Here is a 21,666-nt window from a genome sequence, read left to right as displayed (position 1 = left end):
TCTAGGCCATTAAGTGCAGCCTTTTGAATGAATCCAAATTTTGTAATTGGACAAATAAAATATGTCACAAAATGGAGAATCTCTGTATTTGCAAAGCCTGCTTGGCCTCTTTCTATGAAAGTTGTAAGCTGTGAATCACAGCACCAATGAGTCTTGACCCTAGATGGAAGTTGAGGATAAGGTGAGGTCCAGATGTCCTTCCTTTTGTTAATATGTATGAGGGTTTTACAGAAGAGCTGAGCAGGAGTGCAAATGCATGATTAGGATGAATTAGCCCTCAACGTAACAGAACAACTTCACGCAATACTCCAGAAGGAAAATATATATTACTCAATCGCTTTGGATGAATCAACTGATACTACTGACGGCGCAGGTTTTATACTTCATTCGGGCCATAACAGAAGATTTTCTTTGCTACAAAGAGTTACTCGCTTTGGGTACTCTTACGGATAGAACACGAGGAATAGATTTCTTCAACAACTTTCAAGATAAATGTCGTGAAGTTGGACTGGATTTGGTTAATTTAGTGAGTGTATGTACAGACAGTGCACCTTCCTTGACAGGAAAACGTGAAGGGTTTATTGCACAGATAAAAAAGGTATTATCAGATCCAGATGCTATCATTTCTTTTCATTGTATCTTACATCAGCAAAATTTCTGTGCTAAATCTACTATTTTAAGTGACACTTTGCAACAAGTTATAAGTATTGTTAACTATATTCGTGCAAATGCAACACGGCATCGTCAGTTTTGTAATATGCTATGTGGACGATGAGGCATTCAGTGTGGATTTGCTGTATCATTGTAAAGTGCGTTGGCTATTAAAGGGACAGGTGTTAGCAACATTTTTATCTTTGCGAGAACAGATAGTTAAATTTCATTAAGAACAGAATCAGCAATGTGAATTATTGAAAGAAGATTTTATTAGAAATATTGCATTTCTGTATGATATCATGCCAAAGCAAAATGACTTGAATGTTTCTTTGCAAGATAAAACTGTCTATATATGATATGCGGCAAAAAATGTAAACATTTAAAAAAAAGCTATATTTTTTCAAAACTCTTCTTCAAAATGAAATTTCGGATGAACTTTTGCTCCAGTTAGCGAAGGTCATTGATGAGCAGGACGATTCATGCGAATCATTTGAAGAATACGCAGCTGTTATAGATTTACTAATTAAAGAATACAATGAAAGGTTCACTGTCTTTGAGAAACATGACATCACACTCAAATTAGCATTTCAACCTCACCTAGTTGATGTCTCTAAGGCTCCTAAAGAACTACAGATGGAATTGATTGAGCTCTCAGAAGATGACATTTTAAAGTCCTTATTTGACGCTAAGAAAAATCCGATTGAAATATGAAAAAATGCAATAGAATACCCACGTCTTCGGCAACATGCACGAAAAATGCTTTCTTGCTTTTCAACCACTGCGAATCTACATTCTCCTACCTAACCCAAATCAAGGCGCCCTTAAGGTCACAAATGACGGATACCCATCTAGAAGATCAGCTGAAAATGCGTACCTCTATGTTGCAACCAAATATTCAAATGCTTTCCCACAAAAAGCAGTCACAACAAAGTCATTAAAAGGTTAGTTAACTTTAGAATTAACACCATATTTTCATTTTCTTGAAGTTAGTACATAGTAGTTAGATTTTTACAAAATAATGAACATTTTGAAGTATATCTAATTGAAGTTTTGGAACTGAAACTCTCTGCCACAGAAGGTAGTTGAGGCCAGTTCATTGGCTATATTTAAGAGGGAGTTAGATGTGGCCCTTGTGGCTAAAGGGATCAGGGCGTATGGAGAGAAGGTACAGGATACTGAGTTGGATGATCAGCCATGATCATATTGAATGGTGGTGCAGGCTCGAAGGGCCGAATGGCCTACTCCTGCACCTAGTTTCTATGTTTCTAAGTTTCGTGGATACGGCCTTATTAGATTACAGCTAACTTAATGCGGCATTCCAACATGAAAAGATTCCCCACCCCTGGTCGAGACCCGTCTTCAGGCCTCAGATCTTAGGATTCAGTTGGATATATATGTCAAGGTGGATTGTTAACTCGATACTTTTGTCAAAGCGTGGAGTTTTGGGCACTACAAATGGAGAGACATAGAGCATGATCAAAGGAGGTTAAGCTAATTTTTGTGAAACATTGGTTAGATCCCAGCTGGAGTATTGTGTCCAATGTTTGGAAAAAGTGGAACACAGCAGAAGTGATGTCAAGACATTGAAGATAGTGCAGAGGGGATTTACGAAAATGATACCAGGGATGAGGGGCTTCAGTTGCAAAGTTGGAACTGTTTTCCTTGGAGCAAAGAACATTAAAGTGAGGTCTAGCAGAGATCGTCAAAACCCCCACCGAGAATTTTCAACCAGAAAACAGGAAACTTTCAGAGCAATTGGGTAAATACTGGAGATTCAGAATTTGTGGAAAATAGCAAGGGCACCCTATCAATTCAAGAGGGGGGCTGGGGGGTGTCCTATTAATTCAACAGCTCTTTCCAGAAATAGGTGGGATGGGGCTTTATAGCCATCCTGTGTGCATGATCCCAGAGCAATCTTCTGGTCTGAATGTAATGGGCAGAGTGAAGTCTATCAAACCCCTGTCATCAACTGAGAAATGGTTTCCGGGCAGAATGGGGAATCCACTGATTTAAAAATGAAGAACAACACGATAACTATTCATTTGGTGGAGGGGTTGGAAGGGAAAAAAATGTTGGCTGGTTGATATTAAAACTGTGGTTAACCATTCGCATCCAGGGACAGGAAACGGAATCTGTGGGAAACCCTGACTGAATAAATGTGTACTGGTCTGCAGCAGGTGTACGTGATAAGGATTTCCCTTCTGTATTTACGGGATCTTGCTTCACAGGGTGAGAGTAGACTGAGTGCTGTGCGGTGGTGGTCGGGTTTCAATATCCGGTTTCTGTTCTGTGTGCAGTGTTCGGTGCTGGCTGCTATGCCATAAACGATCATTGTCAGTGAATTGACACATTTCTGAAGATGTGGAAGTACATAAGAAATAGGAGCAGGAGTGGTCGACTCCATACTCGGGCCTGTTCCACCAGCAGAAGGTCATGGCTGATGGTCATGGAGTCATACAGCAAGGAAATAGACCATTCAGCCCAACTCACCATGCTGATCAAGATGCTTGATCAAAGATAGTCCCATTTGTCCATGTTTGGTTCATAGTCCTCAAACATTCCTATCCATGTACCTGTCCAAGTGTTTCTTTAAATGCTGTTATAGTGCGTGCCTCAACTACCCCCTCTGGCAGCTTGTTCAATATACCCACCTCCCTTCTGCAACAGTGTTCAAAAGGGAACTGCAGATGCTGGAATATCGAAGGTACACAAAATTGCTGGGGAAACTCAGCGGGTGCAGCAGCATCTATGGAGCGAAGGAAATAGGCGACGTTTCGGCCCGAAACGTCGCCTATTTCCTTCGCTCCATAGATGCTGCTGCACCCGCTGAGTTTCCCCAGCAATTTTGTGTCCCTTCTGCAACAGTTTATTTAATGAATGGTTAGAAGGGCGATGCTGACATTATATTGCAGACTTTTAAATTGGATTTCTTTATTTTAATATTTAATGCCTGGACAAGTATGAAACATATTGATGATATTAAAGCAAGGTGGAACTGTTCACCTTGAGCAATACTCAAACTGTTCTCAACTTGTGGCTTGCTTTAGTGTAAAGGATTACAATCCCTAAATGCAAGGGTCCACTTCCCTCTAGTTGCCTTGTATTGGATGTGACACTGGGAGCAGTCCAATTGGCTGATGATACGCTCATAATTCTTTCTCACACCAGTGCAATTTTTCAACAAGGCTGTGTGAAAGACAAGTCGTGAGATTTTAACCTCAAGAGAGATGAAAATGTGGAATGGCACACAGAATAATTGACAGATGTGTTGTGCCTGACATTTTGTGACTGGGAAGTCTGAGGATCTCTGGATACTCCCAGCTCCTTAAATAATGCAAGACAGAAGGGGTTCACTCCATTGCAATGATATTGCCCAGAGACGTCAAATGTTACAATATTGTCTGGGGTTTGGAAAGTCCTTTTTACTGTAGATACCGGAAGCATGGTGTCACCAGCTTGATATTGTGTAGGAGAAGCATGAATGTCATGGTATCGAGCCCAGCAATGGCACAGAAGTTAAGCTTCCACTGCTTTGGTGTTGTAATACGGTTCAGTTCAAGTGTAGAGACCATGACATTGGTGGAGAATTAGACCATTCGGCCCATCGAGTCCTCTCCACCATTCAATCACGGCTTATCTATTTTTCCCTCTCATCTCCATTCTCCTCCCTGTGACGCTCTAGCGAATCAAGAACCCATCAATCTCTGCATTGAAAATACCCATTGCCTTGGCCTCCACAGCAGTCCAGGACAATGAATGCCACAGATTCACCACTGTCTGGCTTATGATATTCCTCCTCATCTCCACCGGTCATCCAGTCTAACGTCACCCATTTCCACACCAGAGAGGCAGGATTGGATTCCTTGCCTTCCTTGACATTGCAGGATCAGTGGCCTGCTAATGCACAGTGTATATCTGGCTTGTATAGATGTCCGAAGTCCTCATTCTGTCAGTCCTCACTGACACCTTGCCCTTGTCGTGGCCACTCAACATGTGCTGAAGTCACCTCCAATTTGTGTGTCAGTGGTGTCAGTATCTGAGTTGCTGCCCAATGTTGTCAAACTGAGTGTTGCAGAGATGTGCAGCATAGACATGAGCCACCATTTCCATGCCAACCTTTTGGCCCCTCGATACTAATTCCATTTCCTGCATTAGGCCACTTTCCTTCTGGGCAAAAATGCCACAGTTGTCTTTTTACCTCTTTCCTTCCCATCATCCAGGAAACAGCCCAAACTGTGCTTCCAACATAAGCAGCATTTCACTTGCACTTCTTTCATAATCATAGTGTCTTGCAGCGTGGAATCAGACCCAATGGCATAACTTTCCTACACCAGCCAACATTTCCATCTACACTGGTCCCACCTGCCTGCATTTGGCCCATTTCCCTCCAAACTTGTCCTATCCTGTGCATGTGCAGGCTGGTCTGTGAGTTAGTAGCAGACAACAATTAATGATGCATCTTATATTTCTATTGTGAAGCAGTCAATTTAGGCTCGAGGGGCCGAATGGCCTACTCCTGCACCTATTTTCTATGCTCTGATGTTTTAATGGGAATACATCACATGTGCTTTACACTGGTGACAAGGTGTCTAAAACTGCAAAAGCATAAAATCTAAAGAAACATTCCAAACAAGAGTTCCACTTCTCTGTCATAGGTAAGACGATTGTAGCCACAGTACATGTCAACATGCGGATTATTTAAAATCAGATGTTTGTGGCGCGACGATAAGCCCAAAATGAAGGCGAGGAGCTAGGTATTTCGGAAGGACTTTTATTAGTTGTTGTTATCTTGTCCAGTCGGATCTGCAAGAGAGAGATCGCGCCTAAACCCTGCCCTTTACCCCTGTAGCTAAGGGCCGCCCCCGGACTAGTCCATTCCCGTGCCGAGGGGTTCGGTAGTGGAATGGCCCGACCCTTGGGAGCCGTCACAGGACCCCCCCCCCCCCCCAGAACGGGAAGCACGAAACCCACCGGCGGGCGTACAACCCGACCGGACCGCGTACGGATGTCGGCCGACAGAGGGGCCGGCGGATGCACAGGTGGAGGGACAGGTGGAGGGAGCCGTGAAGTGGGGCGACCTCGCGGTCGAGGCTGGTCAATGTCCAAATGTGCCGGCTTTATCCGGTTCACCGACACGGCCTCCGGCCGGCCCCCATGTCCAAAGGTGTCCGTGCTCCAGCGCTCGGAACGGGCCCTCATACGGCCTCTGGAGCGGCGTTCGATGGGCATCATGGCGCAAGAAAACGTAGGGGCAGTCTCGGAGGACCAATGGCACGTGCGGGCGGAATGTCCCACGGCGGGACGTCGGCACGGAAGGCACTGTAGAGTGGATGAGGGTGGTCCCTGCTGCCCCAGCGGCGACGGTACGAACACCCCGGGCACAGTGAGCGGCGACTGGTAAACTAGCTCCGCTGAAGATGAGGCTAATTCCTCCTTAGGCGCAGTTCGGATGCCCAGCAAGACCCACAGCAGTTTGTCTATCCAGTCCGGGCCGGAGAGTCGCTCCTTCAGCGCTGCCTTGAGCTGTCAGTGGAACCTCTCCATCAGGCCGTTTGCCTGCGGGTGATAGTCCGTGGTGTGGTGCAGCCGCACACCCAACAGGTGATCCATGGCCGACCACAGCTCAGAGGAACTGTGGCCCCCGGTCCGAGGAGATGTCCACCGGCACCCCAAAGCGAGCAATCCAGTGCGCAGACAATGCACGAGCGCACATAGCCCTCGAAGTATCGGTCAGCAGTATGGCCTCTGGTCACCGCATAAAGCGGTCCACCATCGTGAGGTGGGTGATGCCCCGGGACGGCGGGAGAGGTCCCACAATGTCCACGTGCAGGTGGTCGAACCGCCTGCGTGGTAGACCGAACTCCTGGAGGGACGCCCGGACATGGCGCTGGATTTTTGCCGTCTGGCACGGAATGCAGGTGCGGGCCTAGTGGCCAACCTGCTTGTGCAGACCATGCCACATGAACCGAGCGGCCACTAGTTCGTGTGTGATGTGTGAACCAGCCCGCGGATCATGTCGAAAACCCTCCAGCGCCAGGCGGCAGGGACGATGGGGTGCGGCTGACCGGACGACACATCGCAAAGTATTGTTGCTCCTCCAGGGCCGCAAGGGACATCCTCAAGGCGAAGGCCGGAAATGGCAGTCCAGTAGGCGGGCATCTCACCGTCTGTGAGCTGAGCCTCCGCCAGAGCAGAATGGTCAATGCCGGGTGCCACCTCGAAAACGGCATCGACGGCAGGTAGGGACAACGCGTCAGCCACCCGATTCTCCTTCCCCTCGATGCAGGTGCAGGAGGATGCCATTCGGCCCTTCGAGCCAGCACCGCCATTCATTGTGATCATGACTGATCATCCCCAATCAATAACCAGTGCCTGCCTTCTCCCCATATCCCTTGATTCCACTAACCCCTAGAGCTCTATCTAACTCTCTCTTAAGTCCATCCAGTGACTTGGCCTCCACTGCCCTCTGTGGCAGGGAATTCCACAAATTTACAACTCTCTGGGTGACATTTTTTTTTCTCACCTCAGTCTTAAATGGCCTCCCATTTATTCTAAGACTGTGGCCCCTGGTTCTGGACTCGCCCAACATTGGGAACATTTTTTCTGCATCTAGCTTGTCCAGTCCTTTTATAATTTAATATGTTTCTATAAGAACCCCCTCATCCTTCTAAACTCCCGTGAATACAAGCCTATTCTTTTCAATCTTTCCTCATATGACAGTCCCGCCATCCCAGGGATCAATCTCGTGAACCTACGCTGCACTGCCTCAATCACAAGGATGTCCTTCCTCAAATTAGGAGACCACAACTGTACACAATACTGCAGATGTGGTCTCACCAGAGCCCTATACAACTGCAGAAGAACCTCTTTACTCCTATACTGAAATCCTCTTGTTATGAAGGCCAACATTCCATTAGCTTTCTTCACTGCCTGCTGTACCTGCACGCCAACTTTCAGTGACTGGTGTACAAGGACACCCAGGTCTCGCTGTACCTCTCTCTTCCCTAACCTGACCCCATTGAGATAATAATCTGCCCCCTTGTTTTTGCCGCCAAAGTGGATAATCTCACATTTATCTATATTATACTGCATCTGCAACGCATCTGCCCACTCACTCAACCTATCCAGATCACCCTACAACCTCCTAACATCCTCTTCATAGTTCACACTGCCACCCAGCTTTGTGTCATCCGCAAACTTGCTCGTGTTGCTCCTAATTCCCTCTTCCAAATCATTAATATATATGGTAAACAGTTGCGGCCCAAACACCGAGCCTTGCGGCACTCTACTCGCCACTGCCTGCCATTCTGAAAAGGACACGTTCACTCCTACTCTTTGCTTCCGGTCTGCCAACCAATTTTCTATTCATGACAACACCCTACCCCCAATACCATGTGCTCTAATTTTAGTCACCAGTCTCCCGTGTGGAACCTTATTAAAGGCTTTCTGAAAGTCTAGATACACTACATCCACTGGCTCCCCTTCATCCATTTTACTTGTCACATCCTCAAAAAATTCCAGAAGATTAGTCAAGCATGATTTCCCTTTCATAAATCCATGTTGACTTGGACTAATCCCTTTACTGCTATCCAAATGCCCCATTATTACCTCTTTAATAATTACCTCTCCAGCATCTTTCCCACCACCGAAGTCAGGCTAACTGGTCTGTAATTCCCCGTTTTCTCTCTCGCTCCTTTCTTGAAAGGTGGGATAACATTAGCTATCCTCCAATCCACAGGAACTGATCCTGAATCTATTGAACATTGGAAAATGATCACCAATGTGTCCACTATTTCTAGAGCCACCTCCGGATGCAGACCAACCGGCCCAGGGGATTTATCATCCTTCAATCCCATTCGCCTACCCAATACTATTTCTCGCCTAATGAAAATTTATTTCAGTTCTTCTACCCCCTTAGATCCTCTGTCCTCCAGTACATCTGGGAGATTGTGTCTTCCTTAGTGAAGACAGACACAAAGTACTTGTTCAACTCTTCTGCCATTTCCTTGTTACCCATAATAATTTCACCCATGTCTGCCTTCAAGGGACCCACATTTGACTTTGCTACTTTTTTTTCCCTTAACATATTGTAAGTTATTGGGGCCAATCCGGACTTGGACAAGGACATGGATATTTTAAAAGACAAATTTGCTGGCTGCAATGGAAAACCCCCCCCAATCCACAGAAAGAATCAAACCCGTCTGGCCTGTGGACTTGGACATCACACAACGGTGTGAACAGGAAAGGCTGAGACGGAGATAACGAGATTCTCTTGGATACACAAAGGAAGGAACCAAGCCTCAGCAGACGGTGGTAAACAGGCCAGCACAAGCACAATCACCATCGGGGATGATAACGATCAGGCTGAGGGATCATGACATCAGCAAACCCCTTATCATCGGAAGCCTATTGTTCATGCCAGATCGAAACTGGGAAACATCAAAAGAACCCCTTTTATCCAGAGGACCACCTGGGGGTTTCAAAGGAAGCTCAGGTATAAAAGTCGAAGTCAAGCCAGAACTCTCTCTCTCTTCCTGCTCTTCCTGCTCTGCTGGACAGCTCGTGGGCCTGCATCGACTTAGCTGTGAGTATCCTGGTGACCGGGTGAAAATTCCCGAAATAGGATAGAGGTCGAGGGGGAGTAACTTGTGTTAAAGTAAGTTTCACGACGTGCCCGATAGTTTTCCGTTCATAGTCTTAGTTTAAAGCATAAGTTTAGCCACGCATTGTGTAGTGTTGGTGAGATTCGATTTCTCATTGTTTAATAAAGCCTGTAAATTTTAGACTTGCTTTGAGTCCATCTTGGTTTCTGTTTTCTCTCATCAGCACACTCTGGTCAATTCAACCTTTGTATCATATCCCACCATAATTCCGAGGTCTAGAACCTAGGGGAATCCTTTTGTGGAGTAAAGGGAAACGCAAAACCCCTACAGAATGGCGACCGCGGCAGGACCTCGGTGGTTTGGGATATGTGATTTGTCAGAGGGGGTGAGAGAACGTAGCAAGATGGAGGAGAGAATCTCCTCTTATCTGTTTAAAAAGATCAATCTCACCAAACAATGGGTGATAGCACTGTTGAGAGCAGAGCAGCCAGCAGTAGCTGCAGCTCAATGGACGGAAAGCAAACTGTATAATAAAGGGCAGGAAAAGGCAGTTTGGCTAGCTTGCCTATCACAGCAGGTAGCAAATATGCAGAGACAGGTAGACAGACTGGAAGAGCAACTGAGAGAAGCTAGGGCCAGCGCTGAAGAAAGCGCTAGAGAAGGGGAAGGGCTATCTGAGGAATGCAGTAAAGCCAGGCAGTGTATCTTGCAGGCGAGGGAGTCCCACAGAAATGCCCAGGAATTCCTCCAATGCCTGGTGGTAGAGGCAAAGGAGAGGGAACGGAACGCCCAGGAACTCCTGGCTCAGAGTACACAGAAGTGCAGGGAGCTGGAGGGAAAGTTCCAGGATATACAAGCAGCATACAGGGTGGCCCGTAGCGAGCTAGGCGATAGTGATCACGGGCCTTGCCAGGCGAGGATAGCGCAGCTGGAGGATACTCTGTCCAAGACTAGGGGACGGGTTCACCTGGTAGGACCAGGGGGGTCCCCCGGGGGCAGAGGGCTTCCCTCAGCAGATGATTCCCCAGGGGCAAAGGGGAATAGACCGCCTCCTGAGGCGCCGGGGATAGGTCCGGGTCGGCAGGTGGGGTTCGGGTTGTCCGGGGAGGGACAGGCCCAAGGAGGGGCGGGAGAGCACCCTCAGTTAGCGGCTTCCGCGCCATGTGTAGCACACCACGAGGTGGTGGGGTTACCGATCATGGTGGGAGAGCCGGGGGTAAAGGGGCAACAGCCCCAAAGAGGGCAGATGTGCCCGGTACGGCAAAGGAAATATGGTCCCCCGGTAGGGCAGGCAGATAGGGGGCCCATAGAGAGTGATATCATCATTCCCCATGGGGCACATGTGCTGAGGGGGATGGTGGCTCAGGTTCCCAAGTTAACCAGGGCAGGAGACCCGTCATTGCATTTTATGGAGGTGCAGCAGGCGGCCGACATAAACGATTGCGATGAGGTAGAACGGGTAAAGCTGCTACTGATGACCCTAGATTCATACCTATGCAAGGCAGTGACCTCCAGGGAAGGAGGAAGACCTGAAACATGGGTAGCGGCACAGACAGCGGTTCTGGAGGCCATGGGGTTGAATCAGGGTAGTCCTTTCACCAGGGTGGGGGAGACGGAGCAGCAGGTAGCTGAGTCTCCGGACATGTTCGCAGACAGGCTGTGGGCAGTATATGAGGGAGCGTGTGGGATGCCTTTAGATAGGCAGAATTTAGATGGGAGAACAGCTCACTGGCTGAAGTCTCTGGTGGCGAATTGCCTCCCGCGAGTTAGGGCAAAGGCCGAGCACTGGTTCGACCCAGCTGACCCAAACCTTAACGAGGCGGAGGTGATCAGGAAGCTCACCCTTGCATACCGCAATAGAGAGAGAAGTGAGGAGAAGCCCTTTAAGGGCAAGGTGCACGAAATAGTACCTGCACCCCCCAAAAGGAGGCAGTGGAAACAGGAAGGCAGCCAGACCTCTTCCCAGATGAGGCTGGTGTGCTACGGGTGTGGGAAGCCCGGGCACTACAAGAGGGAGTGCAGAAACCCAAGTAGAGCAGTGGGGGATAGGACCCCGGTAATGGCCAACCCAGCCCCGGAGGTAACAATAGATGTAAGAGATCTAATTACCTATTTGCAGTCAAAGGCGGGAGGATCCGGACAGGTAGCCATGGCAACAGGCCAGGGCGCGCCCGTATCCGCACCCCCGGCACCTTTATGACTGCCAGTGAAACAGCCCACATTCCTATGCCCGTTAGAGTGTGGCCCATGTGGGAAACCCTGGGTCAAGATGGAGGTCCAGGATGTGGTCGGGAGTTATCTGCTGGACATTGGTGCTTCCAGTAGCATTGTCCACACGGACAACCCCCGTACATCCCCTCTATCTAGTAGGGCGCCCTATAGTCCACGAGGCGAGGGAAATCAGAGGGTGGATTGCTTGGCCAGGGAAGGAGCCAGGAATGGGAAAGCATGGGATCCCCATGAGGAAGGACAGGTAGCTGCAGCCAGGGAGCAGTCTCGAGAAAAGGAGAGTGCGGGAGTGGTTTTGGCCCCGGACCTAACCATGGTCCAGGCACAAGACCCCATTTTAAAGGCTGCCTCAGCAGCCATTTGCAGGCAGGAGAAGATAGAGGGACCGTATGGGGGTAAAGATCAAGAACAGACCCGGGTTGATGTGGAAACCGTAGGGGAGCCAGGCGAGTCCACAGGTAGTCAGCCTGAAGTAGCCGGCTGTGTTCCAGGGCAAGGACTGGAAGCAGCGGAGAAGGAAGCTGACTCCAGCCCTCCGCAGGCAGGTACCATAGACTGCCTAAGAGAGGCAGAACTAGCAGAAGCAGAGGAGATGGAGGTATCACCTCTGGTGTGGGAACCCCCGGTCAGACGTAGGAGTGACAGGGTCCCTAAACCCCCAGTAAGGTGGTCCCCATCCCTAATTAAACCTAAGGCTAGGGTCGGCCACAGGAGGGCCGGGAAGGAGAGTGGCCAAAACAGGGCACTACGGAGTGCGGCTGGAGGGAGCCCAGTCTCCACAGGGAACGTAGGGGTAACTCAAAACCCCGTAGTACAAAGGGAGGTGAGGGGCAGTCAGGCCCCTCGACAGGAGGAGTTCTGGCCTGCACGGGTGGGCCCACCAGAGGGGTGGCCCCAGCGTGACGGGGACCAGTTATGAGTTGGCCACCCGGAGACGGGTGGCGTTGTATATAGCTTTGGTTTGTATGTAAGTAGATGTAGTTAGCGTAATTAGATAAGGTTTTGTATAGCTACAGGGGAGTACAGGGACAGACAGTACGGGATCGAAGGGATGTGCTGTGGAAAGGTAGACCACAACAGGCAAAAACAAAACCCCAAATGCCATTTTAGGCGGATAGCTTTGTGGAGGCAAGGAGGTGTTTTGCTTTGTTTTCCAGATGGATAACCCCGCCGTATGGATGATGGCAATGATGTGCCTCCGAATGTGCGTGGCGCGTCGCGGGGACACGGAGGAGTCCATCGTATATGGGTGCTCAGGGGATAGAGCACCCCTCGTGTCTACTGGGCAAGGAAACCTGGTAGCGGATAGCCAGGCCGGATACTCCCATGAGGGGAGATGGCCTGGGTGGCTGGGGTCGAACTCGACCAGGTTCTCCAGCCACAGGAGCTTCACCTACGGGGAAGCATCCATACCCTGTGCCGAGATACAGATGGCTACCGACCGGGTTAGGGTGACTGAGGGCAGGCGGGTGTGTTTAACCTGTAAGGGGGACGTTCCTTTGGGGAGATGGTGGTGGCTCAGGAAGCTGAGCTTGAACATGAGGGATCGATCCTCGGACTGGGAAAGACTGGACAATGATACCTACCGGACCATCACGGGGTCACCAGGAGGGATCACTGTATGTTGGGACAAATGGTGGGCCTATGACCAGGGGCTTTATTTATGTCTATGGGGGTCTGCCAAGGTGTCCGGTAGGGGCATCAATCACTTTCGTCAAGTGGTGGCAGAACCCCGGGAACGGGATAGATTGGGACCGCAGTGGGCAGGCAATCTCACCACACTCCAATCACACCATAATGGGAGTGGTCGTACGAATCCCGGTGATGGGAACCTCGGCACGACCAGCTCCTCTGTACCGAGTGGAGAACGTGGGAGTTGTTCGTGGGGGGGTGCATATTCGCTACGGGAAGGTCCCACCCTATGTCATAGTGAGGGAGCAAGCTGTGACAGGCATTGACCTTTTGGGTTGTCGGAGCCGGGGAGCACAGGTAATCCTGTGTCCCCAACACATGGGCGCTGAGGCTAGGCCTCAGTGTGGGTTCAGGACTGTTGGGGCACAGCCTATAAACTGCACCATGGAGGCGATGGCGGCAGACCATGTCCCTCCACAGGTGGCGTATATAGGCAGTGGGACGTACTGTGTCACCACAAGTGCCCAGCAGTATCAGCACGGATCACAGCTGTGGTGCCCGATACCGCACAGCAGCTTCTGCTTTAAACCCAGGGCAGAAGTCCATGTGGCACAGCAGAGAATATTACCCATCCCGGAACCTTCTTCGGTTCACCTCTCGGTACGAGAAAATGTAACTGACTTATTTAACTATGTTGCCCATTTTGGGTATGATATTCCCCCAGTGAATCAAAAATTAAAAGAGTTGCTGGTGGCGGTCGAGTTGTCGCACAAACACTTCTTCTCCCTGGAACAAAAGACTCTGGATATCGCCAGGGATATCGAAGAGATCAAGTCTCCAAGTTGGTGGGACCTGGAGTCCTGGATCATAGTACCAGCATGGGTCCGCATCGTGTCCCATGTTCTGATCATCTGCCAGGGGAATCCTTTTGTGGAGTAAAGGGAAACGCAAAACCCCTACAATATCTAAAGAAGCTTTTACTGTCCTTTATATTCCTGGCCAGCTTCCCCGCGTACTTCATCTTTTCAGCCCGTATTGCCTATTTTGCTTCCTTCTGTTGCCCGATGAAAGTTTCCCAATCCTCTGGCTTCCGGCTACTCTTTGCTGTGTTATACATCTTTTCTTTTAGTTTTATTCTATCCCTAACTTCTCTTGTCGGCCACGGTTGCCTCCTCCTCCCCTTAGAATCTTTCTTCCTTCTTGGATTGAAATGATCCTGCGTCTTCCGGATTATGCCCAGAAATTCCTGCCATTGCTGTTCCACCGTCATTCCTGCTAGGATCCCTTTCCAGTCTACCTTGGCCAGCTCCTCTCTTATGCCTTCATAGTCCCCTTTGTTCAACTGCATCGCTGCCACTTCCGATTTAACCTTCTTCTCAAATTGCAGATTAAAACTAATCATATTATGATCACTACCTCCAAGCGGTTCCTTTACCTCGAGTTCTCGTATCATATCTAGTTCATTGGACAACACTAAATCCAAAAAATTGCCTTTTCTCTGGTCGGCTCCATTACAAGCTGCTCTAAGAATCCATCTCGGAGACACTCTACAAACTCTCTTTCTTGGGGTCCTGAACCAACCTGATTTTCCCAGTCTACCTGGATATTGAAAACCCCCATCACCACAGTGGCATTACCTTTGTTACATGCCAGTTTTAACTCCTGCTGCAACTTACACCCTACATCCGGGCTACTATTTGGAGGTCTGTAGATAATACCAATTAGTGTCTTCTTGCCTTTACAATTCCTCAACTCAATCCACAGTGACTCTACCTCGTCAGTCCCTATGTCTTCCCTCACAAGGGACTGAATTCCATCCCTCACCAGCAGAGCTACCCCCCTCCTCTGCCCACCTGCCTGTCCTTTCTATAGGATGTATAACCCTGAATATTAAGTTCCCAGGCCCGATCATCCTGCAGCCACGTCTCAGTAATCCCCACAATGTCATATCTACCAACCTCTAACTGAGCCTCAAGCTCATCTACTTTACTTCTTATACTTCGCGCATTCATATACAGTACTTTTAATTCCTTACGCATCTCACCTTCCACATCGATCCCTATTACACTTGGTCATACTCTCCTATCCCTTTGTGAGCTTTCTTTCCCGTTAATTCTGGGGTCATTAACTATCCCTTTACTCTCTTTCCCTTTAACTTGGTCCTCGACTATCCCATTTGACCCCCCCCCCCCTTATTTAGTTTTAAACCACCCGTGTAGCAGTGGCAAACCTGCCTGCCAGAATGCCGGTCCCCCACCTGTTAAGGTGCAATCCGTCCCTTTTGTACAGTTCCCCCTTACTCCAAAACAGATCCCAGTGTTCTAAGAATATAAATCCCTGCCCCGTGCACCAGTTCTTCAGCCACACATTCAGGTCCCGTATCTCCCTGATCCTGCTCTCGCCAGCACGAGGAACTGGAAACAAACCGGAGATAACAACCCTGGAGGTCCTGCTTTTCAGCATTTTTCCGAGCTCTCTAAAGTCATGCTGCAGAATATTCATCCCCTTCTTTCCGACATCGTTTGTGCCGACATGCACTACCACTTCCGGCTGTTCACCTTTGCCCTTGAGGATTTTCTGCACTTGCCTGTGACATCCTGGACCTGGCACCAGGGAGGCAGCACACCATCCTCGAATCCCGTCTGTTGCCGCAGAAACCCCTGTCCGTACCTCTCACAATGGAGTCTCCAACTACCACGGCGTTGCCTGACATCGGCCTCTTTGGTTTTGGCTCAACAGCACTTTTTGCTTCGCAAGCCAGTCCGCCGCTCAGTGTGTTAACGTCTTCTGTCCCGACAGCTTCTAAGTGGGTGAACCTGTTCACAAGAGGTACAACACCCGGGGACCTTTGCATTCCATGTTTCCTTCCCTTTCTCACCGTCACCCACCTTCTCTCTCCCAGTACCTTAGGTGTAACAATCTTACTATAGGACTTGTCGGGGAACGACTCAGTTTCTCGGACGAACCTGAGGTCATCCACTTGCTTCTCCAGTTCCCCAACACGGTCCTTCAGGAGCTGTACCTGGATGCACTTCTCACATTTGTAGCAACCACTTGTAGAGGCATCAGCAGTGTCCTTGACCTCCCACATACTGCAGGCATCACACTGAATCAGTTTGCTTGACATTTCCTTCTTTCATCTCTCCATCTCCAGCATCTGGTGTGGCGTCCTCCCTCAGCCTCTTCGCCGAAGACTCGCAGCCAAAGACTCGCACTTTTCTCACAGGGCACTTCCCTCGACAGGACTGCACCTCTTGAACAAGTCTTGCTTATATCAGATGCTAAATTGCCTAATTGTCCAATTTACCAATCTTCCAATCTAATTGTTCAGCCAATCCCCACACTCACTCCCAACCTTCCTTCTTCTGATGAGCTTGGAAGTATGTGCTTTGTCCGACCTGCACTCAAAGACTCGGAAGGCAAATTGCAAGGTGCACAATTTGGAGAAGCTGAGCTTCATGTTTGAATTTATTATGATAATATGGTTGCATTCATGTGGTCACAGGACCATGTGTGGAATTTGGGGAGGCAGGTTTTGTATGGGGGTGGTGAAGCGTGGGCCAGAAGTCCCCTTCCAGTCATGTAAAATCAATATACAGCATGAGCCCTTGGACCAACATTCAAATGTTCACTTTATAGCCTTGTGGACATGTGACTACACAGCTCCAAAAGACAAAACAATTAATTTGCTAATGCCTAATTTTCCAACAGCAGGTAAGATATCTAATAATGATCAAGGTATGCCACCACCATTTAAATGGTATGATTAATGCCAAATAGCCATATTGCTGTTTACCATGGTCCTGTTTTCTCTGCAGTACAAAACACAGGTTGGATCTCAGCATTCTGATTCAGCATTTATCCTTTAACAAACAACATTTTAACAGCCTTGCTTCGTTATTGCTGCTTTTGCACCTGGGGATTTAATTTGTAACTACAATTAACACATAACTCTAAACTAGCTGGAAAATACTCTGGCAGATCCTGAGATGTGGAAGCTCCCAAATAATTTCTTTTTGCCCCTGTTCTGTACCCTTTCTTAATAGAAACATAGAAACATAGAAATTAGGTGCAGGAGTAGGCCATTCGGCCCTTCGAGCCTGCACCGCCATTCAATATGATCATGGCTGATCATCCAACTCAGTATCCCGTACCTGCATTCTCTCCATACCCTCTGATCCCCTTAGCCACAAGGGCCACATCTAACTCCCTCTTAAATATAGCCAATGAACTGGCCTCGACTACCCTCTGTGGCAGGGAGTTCCAGAGATTCACCACTCTCTGTGTGAAAAAAGTTCTTCTCATCTCGGTTTTAAAGGATTTCCCCCTTATCCTTAAGCTGTGACCCCTTGTCCTGGACTTCCCCAACATCGGGAGCAATCTTCCTGCATCTAGCCTGTCCAACCCCTTAAGAATTTTGTACGTTTCTATAAGATCCCCTCTCAATCTCCTAAATTCTAGAGAGTATAAACCAAGTCTATCCAGTCTTTCTTCATAAGACAGTCCTGACATCCCAGGAATCAGTCTGGTGAACCTTCTCTGCACTCCCTCTATGGCAATAATGTCCTTCCTCAGATTTGGAGACCAAAACTGTACGCAATACTCCAGGTGTGGTCTCACCAAGACCCTGTACAACTGCAGTAGAACCTCCCTGCTCCTATACTCAAATCCTTTTGCTATGAAAGCTAACATACCATTCGCTTTCTTCACTGCCTGCTGCACCTGCATGCCCACTTTCAATGATTGGTGTACCATGACACCCAGGTCTCGCTGCATCTCCCCTTTTCCTAGTCGGCCACCATTTAGATAATAGTCTGCTTTCCTGTTTTTGCCACCAAAATGGATAACCTCACATTTATCCACATTATACTGCATCTGCCAAACATTTGCCCACTCACCCAGCCTATCCAAGTCACCTTGCAGTCTCCTAGCATCCTCCTCACAGCTAACACTGCCCCCCAGCTTAGTGTCATCCGCAAACTTGGAGATATTGCCTTCAATTCCCTCATCCAGATCATTAATATATATTGTAAATAGCTGGGGTCCCAGCACTGAGCCTTGCGGTACCCCACTAGTCACTGCCTGCCATTGTGAAAAGGACCCGTTTACTCCTACTCTTTGCTTCCTGTTTGCCAGCCAGTTTTCTATCCACATCAATACTGAACCCCCAATGCCGTGTGCTTTAAGTTTGTAAACTAATCTCTTATGTGGGACCTTGTCGAAAGCCTTCTGGAAGTCCAGATACACCACATCCACTGGTTCTCCCCTATCCACGCTACTAGTTACATCCTCGAAAAATTCTATAAGATTCGTCAGACATGATTTACCTTTTGTAAATCCATGCTGACTTTGTCCAATGATTTCACCACTTTCCAAATGTGCTGCTATCCCATCTTTAATAACTGACTCTAGCAATTTCCCCACTACCAATGTTAGACTAACTGGTCTGTAATTCCCCGTTTTCTCTCTCCCTCCCTTCTTAAAAAGTGGGGTTACGTTTGCTACCCGCCAATCCTCAGGAACTACTCCAGAATCTAAAGAGTTTTGAAAGATTATTACTAATGCATCCACTATTTCTGGAGCTACTTCCTTAAGTACTCTGGGATGCAGCCTATCTGGCCCTGGGGAATTATCGGCCTTTAATCCATTTAATTTACCCAACACCACTTGCCGGCTAACCTGGATTTCACTCAATTCCTCCAACTCCTTTGACCCGCGATCCCCTGCTATTTCCGGCAGATAATTTATGTCTTCCTTAATGAAGACGGAACCAAAGTAGTTATTCAATTGGTCCACCATATCCTTGTTCCCCATGATCAACTCACCTGTTTCTGACTGCAAGGGACCCACATTTGTTTTAACTAATCTCTTTCTTTTCACATATCTATAAAAACTTTTGCAGTCAGTTTTTATGTTCCCTGCCAGTTTTCTTTCATAATCTATTTTTCCTTTCCTAATTAAGCCCTTTGTCCTCCTCTGCTGGTCTCTGAATTTCTCCCAGTCCGGTATGCTGCTTTTTCTGGCTAATTTGTACGCATCATCCTTCGCTTTGATACTATCCCTGATTTCCCTTGTTATCCACGGATGCACTACCTTCCCTGATTTATTCTTTTGCCAAACTGGGATGAACAATTTTTGTAGTTCATCCATGCAGTCTTTAAATGTCTTCCATTGCATATCCACCGTCAACCCTTTTAGAATTAATTGCCAGTCAATCTTGGCCAATTCACGTCTCATACCCTCAAAGTTACCTTTCTTTAAGTTCAGAACCATTGTTTCTGAATTAACAATGTCACTCTCCATCCTAATGAAGAACTCAACCATATTTTGGTCACTCTTGCCCAAGGGGGCACGTACAACAAGACTGCAAACTAACCCTTCCTCATTACTCAATACCCAGTCTAAAATAGCCTGCTCTCTCGTTGGTTCCTCTACATGTTGATTTAGATAACTATCCCGCATACATTCCAAAAAATCCTCTTCCTCAGCACCCCTGCCAATTTGATTCACCCAATCTATATGTAGATTGAAGTCACCCATTATAACGGTTTTGCCTTTGTCGCACGCATTTCTAATTTCCTGTTTGATACCATCTCCAACTTCACTACTACTGTTAGGTGGCCTGTACACAACACCCACCAGCGTTTTCTGCCCCTTAGTGTTTCGCAGCTCTACCCATACCGATTCCACATCCTGCAAACTAATGTCCTTCCTTTCCATTGCGTTAATCTCCTCTCTAATCAGCAACGCTACCCCTCCTCCTTTTCCTTTCTCTCTATCCCTCCTGAATAGTGAATATCCCTGGATGTTCAGCTCCCAGCCTTGGTCACCCTGGAGCCATGTATCCGTGATCCCAACTATATCATAGTCATTAATAGCTATCTGCACATTCAACTCATCCACCTTATTACGAATGCTCCTTGCATTGAGACACAAAGCCTTCAGGCTTGTTTTTACAACACTCTTACCCCTTATACAATTTTGTTGAAAAGTGGCCCTTTTTGATTTTTGCCCTGGATTTTCCGGCCTGCCACTTTTACTTTTCACCTTGCTACCTATTGCTTCTACCCTCATTTTACACCCCTCTGTCTCTACGCTCACACATTTAAGAAACCCTTTCCCTTTAACTCCATCCTCCACTATCCCATTCGACACCCCACCCCCCTTATTCAGTTTAAAACCACCCGTGTAGCAGTGGCAAACCTGCCTGCCAGAATGCTGGTCCCACACCTGTTAAGATGCAATCCGTCCCTTTTGTACAGTTCCCCCTTACCCCAAAACAGATCCCAGTGATCTAAGAATCTAAATCCCTGCCCCGTGCACCAGTTCCTCAGCCACACGTTCAGGTCCCGTATCTCCCTGTTCCTGCTCTCGCCAGCACGAGGAACTGGAAGCAAACCGGAGATAACAACCCTGGAGGTCCTGCTTTTCAGCATTTTTCCGAGCTCTCTAAAGTCACGCTGCAGAATATTCATCCCCTTCTTTCCGACATCGTTTGTGCCGACATGCACTACCACTTCCGGATGTTCACCTTCGCCCTTGAGGAGTTTCTGAACTCTGTCCGTGACATCCTGGATCCTGGCACCAGGAAGGCAGCACACCATCCTCGCACCCCGTCTGTTGCCGCAGAAACCCCTGTCCGTACCTCTCACAATGGAGTCTCCCACTACAATGGCGTTGCCTGCCTTAGGCCTTTTTGGTTTTGGCTCAACAGCCCTATTCGCATCACAAGCCAGTCCGCCGCCCAGTGTAAACACCTCTTCTGTCCCGACAGCTTCTAAGTGGGTGAACCTGTTCACAAGAGGTACTAATCTCCCATTAGTGCTTGTAAGTGCTTGCTTTGGAAGAGGCATTGTCTCCTGGTATAGCTATTGAAATGTTTCTGGCATTGCACTTAGACCTTTTGAATGCTTGTATCATTAACAATAATTCTGCCTTCCTGCTTGGCATAAAATGTCTGAGCTCAAGAAATAATTCTGCACAACTTTAAGGAAAAGCTTGGCAATTGAAAAATAGTATTAGTGCAGCTCTTTAGTGGTCTGAGAAACGACTACTGGAGTTTTTAACAGATCTTCATTCAAAAGTTCGATATCCAGCATACAGGTTCTCCAGACACGTCTGAATATGCTAATGCCAAATTGTAATGGGGTATGGAACTTTTGGTGTGAGGTTCATTGTCTTTAATGGTCCACACCCGATTAAGATTTGGCACGAGCTTGTTCAGAAGTTTGGATAAAATAGTTAACACTGAGCTTTCGGCAACCATCTTATCCCACTGATGTAATGCGACACCCAAAATTAATTACTGGCCACGTTGTCAATCGTTTCTCATTCAGCAAACCCGCCATTGACAAATCGAATAACTTCATTACATAACCATCAGCGGTTGAGTTGAGATCTTCACCACGTGCCGCAGGCACAGAAACGAGAACCTGCCGGAGGACCCCAAGGCTCAGCGCACCACAGAACTGGGAGAGAGCTGGAGATGTCGGACTCGAGGATCAAGGGCCACTAGGTGGGTGAACTGGGGTAATGCCTCCGCCGCCTT

General features: G+C 48.0%; 1 long non-coding RNA gene across 1 annotated transcript; it reads right to left on the bottom strand.

The window, feature by feature from the left end:
- Positions 1–7,362: 7,362 nt before the first annotated feature.
- LOC116975111 lies at positions 7,363–16,486 on the bottom strand. Its single transcript, XR_004412535.1, has 3 exons — positions 16,379–16,486; positions 16,099–16,101; positions 7,363–7,405 (listed from the first exon to the last, which is right to left on the bottom strand). It is a non-coding gene; the product is annotated as an uncharacterized LOC116975111 (long non-coding RNA).
- Between the last annotated feature and the right edge of the window lie 5,180 nt (positions 16,487–21,666).

This window comes from Amblyraja radiata, chromosome 7 (genome assembly GCF_010909765.2).
Source record: "Amblyraja radiata isolate CabotCenter1 chromosome 7, sAmbRad1.1.pri, whole genome shotgun sequence".
Classification (NCBI taxonomy): Eukaryota; Metazoa; Chordata; class Chondrichthyes; order Rajiformes; family Rajidae; genus Amblyraja; species Amblyraja radiata.
This window is presented reverse-complemented; position numbering and strand designations above follow the sequence as displayed.